Source organism: Rhea pennata, unplaced genomic scaffold (assembly GCF_028389875.1).
Source record: "Rhea pennata isolate bPtePen1 unplaced genomic scaffold, bPtePen1.pri scaffold_32, whole genome shotgun sequence".
NCBI lineage: Eukaryota > Metazoa > Chordata > Aves > Rheiformes > Rheidae > Rhea > Rhea pennata.
The window spans coordinates 2,555,152-2,560,515 of record NW_026907679.1 but is presented as its reverse complement, the minus strand read 5'-3'; the positions used below and the strand labels follow the sequence as shown (position 1 = coordinate 2,560,515).

The window sequence follows — 5,364 nt, the reverse complement described above, 5'->3', positions numbered from 1 at the left end:
GGACCCCGAAGGGCACACAAGGTCCACCCCAAAACTAGTCTTTAGTTGCCAATCAGTGGGACCCCTGCAGAGCAGATGAGGCCTCGATGACCAGTGTCCTGTATCCTCTCTGTGGCACACGAGGGTCCCTGGGCAGAGATGTCCTGGTGCTTGGGAGCACATGGGTGAGAGCGGCTAAACCCTGTAGAGCCCGGGGGGAGCAGGCCGGAGCGCCTCATCTGGGGAGTCTGTAAATCACTATCGCTTCCCCTTCCCTAAGGCCTTGCACTGCTGAGCTTTCTGATCTTAATTTCCCAGTGTTTCTTCTGGCCAGCTGTCACGCAGGACCTCAGCTGCTGCCTGCCGTGTTGAAGGGTTCCCATTGCTCGGCAGTCCCCAGAGATCTGCAGTGACTCAGGGGAGGGCGGAGGTGACACCAGTCCCAGGACAGGGAGCCCAGGCCCAGGCTCGCTGCGGGGCCTGGCAGGGGAAGGAACTCTGATTGTGGGGCAGCGTGGGGCAGCAGGAGGCGGACAGCTTCCCCAGGCCAGCGGGGGCTGTGGCAGTCCCTTCTCCTCCATACGTGAATTTGCTCTAGACCGGGTCACCTTGCACAAGGACTTTGTCAGGCTGCTGCTTGGCCTCTCAAGTCCTCCCTAACCTCTGGAGCTCTGTTCAGGCCCGTTGTAACCTACCTGCAAACAGCAGAGCCATCGCCTGCTGCCTCAGCCACTCGGCATCTGCATTTTCAACGGTGACTCCTAAGCATGCAGTACAGATGGCAAACATCAGTACACGGCCCTTGGAAACTCTCATTTCCAGGCCAATGTATGACACTGAGGATCTCCTCTGGGACGTGGACGGGAGGGTTATGAACATCAACACTTTCAGAGCTGTCCAGGCATTTTAGAGAACTCTAAAAAAGGCCTCCGGAAAAAGCCCATTTGCTGTCTGCCCAGTCTCTCACCGCTGGGACACACTTTTCTGTTGTCCTGGCCTAGTCATGGAGGCAGCATGTGGGGAGGCATGAGCAAGCCAGCTCTGACTCCAGCACTGCACTCCAGCCACACCAAGTTCCCGAGGGATCCAAAATGCTTCCTCAGCTTGGAGGCTGTTTTAGGGAAGAGGGCACAAGAAACCTTCCTAGCACTCTGAGGGCAGAGACCAAGCCGAGCTCCCAAGCGGTTCTTTTTCACTTGCACAGGCCTGGGAGAACTCTCCCTGGAAGGGGCTGCAGGGGAGGAAACCTCACGGAGAAGGCTTTCAGATGGACCCAGACACAATTAAGATCAGGACAGTAAGAGGCCACTCTGGCCTAGCAAGCTTCCTCCGACTTGCACCTTCCTCGGAAGAGGCACTAAGCAGAGCTGAGCAACTCCCTGTGCTGGGGCCCAGCCTCCCCTGGAGCACTGACAACACAACACTTTTCTGCAGGTGCTTCCAGCACTTTAAGGCCTCCACCAATGCCTTCTGCTGCCTCCCTCTGCACTGTTTTTTTTCCTACGCTTTACAAGCTGGAAGGTCAGCAGATAGCAAAGAAACTTCCTTGTTTCTTTAGGAAGCAAAAGGAAAGGAAATGACCTGGACAAAGGGACACAGTGCCTCCTCAGCAGGTTTGCTGGCGATACCAAGCTGGGAGGAGTGGCTGATACACCTGAGGGCTGTGCTGCCACTCAGAGAGCGCTCACGAGGTTCAAGAAGGGCAAGTGCAGAGTCCTGCACCTAGGGAGAAATAACCCTAGGCACCAGTACAAGCTGGGGGCTGACCTGCTGGAGAGCAGCTCTGCAGAGTAGGACCTGGGTTGTTGGTGGATGACAAACTGACTATGAGCCAGCAATGTGCCCTTGTGGCCAGGAAGGCCAACGGTATCCTTGGGTGCATTAGGAAGAGTGCTGCCAGCAGGTCGGCGGAGGTGATCCTGCCCCCCTACTCAGCCCTGCTGAGGCCACATCTCAAGTCCTGCATCCAGTTTTGGGCTCCCCAGTACAACAGAGACATGGAGCTACTGCAGAGAGTCCCGCGTAGGGCTACGAGGATGATCAGGGGGCTGCAGCACCTGCCCTACGAGGACCAACTGCGAGAGCTGGGCCTGTTTAGCCTGGAGAAGGGAAGACTGAGGGGGGATCTTATCAATGTGTGTAAGTATCTGAAGGGAGGGTGTCAAGGGGATGGGGACAAAGGCTTTTCAGCTGTCCCATGCGAAAGCACTAGAGGCAAAGGGCAAAAATTGATCCACAGGAAGTTGCGCCTGAACGTGAGGAGGAATTTCTGCACTGTGAGAGTGACAGAGCACTGGAAGAGGTTGCCCAGAGAGGTCATGGAGTCTCCTTCTCTGGAGATATTCAAAGGCCACCTGGATGCAACCCTGTCTAACGTGTTCTAGGTGAGCCTGCTTGAGCAGGGGCGTTGGACTAGATGATCTGCAGAGGTCCCTTCCAAGCTAACCGATTCCGTGCTTCTGTGAAAGGGACAGAAAGGAAAGGAAAAGGGGGAGGGGAAGGGGAAGGGGAAGGGAAAGGGAAAAGGGAAGGGGAAGGGAAGGCATAGGGAACAGCTCCAAATGACTGCAGGATGCCCAGAATTTTGTGATGCAGTTTAACTGAATGATACTGGTTAAATGTTGATAACCTCAAGGAAATCTCTAACAATGAGCTTGGTCTGACTTGTGTAATATGCCCTTTTTTGGCTTATGCTGAAGTACGAGCATTCCAAACTAGAAGGGGCTAAAAGTGGAAGCTCTCAGGCTTTTCTAACCATGAAAAGGTGTGGGCTTACTATGTTTTCTTGAAAAAGGAACGTGACAGGGTTTGCATGTTGTGACTTGGCTCTCTTGCGGAGGCTTCCAGTTCCTTAAAGAGTACTTTTGTGTATTCAGATTCCCTTGTACTTTGCTCTGCCTTTGTTTTCTTCCCGGTTTTCTTCTTCTTTTTCTAGAGGATTTATGGGCTGCCTTCATTGTGGAAACAGTGTGCAAGTACAGTCTTTTTCTGGAGGAAATCCGACTTCCTCTATTTTTTCACAGACAGTTCTTGCTGAAATATGTTTCTCCAGAATATTAGCAGAAAGGCTAATATTATCTTGTTCCAGCACAACGACCTCCATCCTGTGGGTCCTCCTGTCCACAAGTGGTCCAGAAGCAGCTGCCCGCAGCAGTGCAGTACAGCCAGAGCCCAGCTTGCTCCCAGCGAAGGCGCAGGCTGCCTTGACTGCCTGATGTACAAGGCTCCTGGGCACACATCCTCACAAAGGTGCACAGCTGAGCCATGACGCTGGCCTTGAAAGCCTCTGCCTGACTGCCTGGAGCTGCTGAGAAGCCAGTGAGAAGTGCTGGCAAAGTCCAGTAGGTTCTGCCTGCCAGCAGGCTGACTGCATGCTCAACATGGCAGCCTGCAAGGATATGCCTGGGGGTGTCCAAGGCAGCTGCCTTTTCCGTGGGTCTGCACGGTAACTGCACACTGGCCTTGCTGGTCATACCAGAGCCAGCTGGACCAGTATCATTGCTCCTGACAACTCCTCCCCCCTCCCTCAATCTGTTATGGTGGGATGGACAGAGAAGTGACAGGGCATTTCACAGAATCACACAGAAGCACAGAATGGCTGCGGTTGGAAGGGACCTCTGGAGATCATCTAGTCCAACCTCCCTGCTAAAGCAGAGTCACCTGTTGCATGTTAGACAGGATCATGTTGAGGCAGATATTGAATATCTCCAGAGACAGAGACTCCACGACCTCTCTGGGCAACCTGTTCCAGAGCTCTGCCAATCCTGCAGTAGAGAAGTTCTTCTTTATCTGTGGGGGCAGAATTTCACACTGCTCAGGGCATGTTCGGGGGTGTCATTAGACCCAGCCCACTCCCTCTCCTGAGAATGAAGAGCCCTGATTTGATGCTTTCCTTTGGTTGACTGCACTTGTTTGTGAGAGTCTCTACTTACTGAACATCCCAGGCACACACTGTCCCTGGAGATGTCCTGTGCTCTCTGGGTGGTTCCAAACCCCCTTCAGAAAAATGGGCATCTTTGATCAGCCCTCCAATATGTGGCACAGTCCCCAAAAGAGACCTCTTTGACCACTCATCCTCTCGAGGGACACTGGGCACCCACAAGTGACAGATGAATACAGCCCTCTTTCCCTCACGTGTCACTCAAAAGAGTTCATGCCCCTTTATCCACAGAAAACCCAAGAACAACAACAGGATCCTTTTGGGTGCAATTCCCTGAGCACATTCTTGGCTCCAACTTGGGAGGAAGAGCCCAGCCTTCAGGCACAGAGATCCCCTTTTATTACAGAATTGCTACTTGGGAGATCAACTCCGACACAGAGATAGGCAGATATGCAGAAGGCTTCTGGGTCAGAGAGATGGGATTTGTGCTCCAGCAGAAGTGGAATGAATTCAGATATTTGTGCACAAATAGGACTATCACAGACAGAACTCCCAGAGCACAAAGTTTCTTGAGATAAACTGGGAATCGCTTGTGAGGAGACATGGGCAGCTCATTGCTGCTGAGCTTGCACCAGCTGGAATAGTTTCCTCACTGCCTCCTGGAGCTCCTTGTTCCTCATGCTGTAGAGGAGCGAGTTGAGTGTTGGAGGCACCATTGAGTACAGAACAGCCACCACCAGATCCAGAGATGGGGAGGAGATGGAAGGGGCTTCAGGTAGGCAAATGCTGTAGTGCTGACAAACAGGGAGACCACAGCCAGGTGAGGGAGGCACATGGAAAAGGCTTTGTGCCGGCCCTGCTCAGAGGGGATCCTCAGCACAGCCCTGAAGATCTGCACGTAGGACAGCACAATGAAAATGAAACACTCAAAGACTAAAAAGACACTAACCACAATAAGCCCAACTTCCCTGAGGTAGGAGTCTGCGCAGGAGAGCTTGAGGATCTGGGAGATTTCACAGAAGAACTGGTCCACAGCATTGCCTTGGCAGAGCGGTAGTGAAGATGTATTTCCAGTGTGCAGGAGAGAATAGATAAAGCCACTGGCCCAGGCAGTTGCTGCCATTCTGACACAAGCTCTGCTGCCCATGATTGTGCCATAGTGCAGGGATCTGCAGATGGCAACAAAACAGGCCATGACAGTGAGGAGAGAAAGTTCTGCTGAAAGCAAGAAGAAAACCAGGAAGACCTGGGCAGCACATCCTGAGTAGGAAATGGCCCTGGTGCTCCAGAGGGAATTGGCCATGGATTTGGGGACAGTGGTGGAGATGGAGCCAAGGTCGAGGAATGAGAGATTGAGGAGGAAGAAATACATGGGAGTGTGGAGATGGTGGTCACCAACTACAGCTGTGATGACGAGGCCGTTGCCCAGGAGGGTAGCCAGGTAGATGCCCAGGAAGAGGGAGAAGTGCAAGAGCTGCAGCTCCCGTGTGTCTGCAAATGCCAGG

General features: G+C 53.1%; 1 pseudogene; it reads right to left on the bottom strand.

Moving 5' to 3' along the window:
* Positions 1 to 4,470: 4,470 nt before the first annotated feature.
* On the bottom strand, positions 4,471 to 5,054 carry LOC134154549 (olfactory receptor 14C36-like; annotated as a pseudogene).
* Between the last annotated feature and the right edge of the window lie 310 nt (positions 5,055 to 5,364).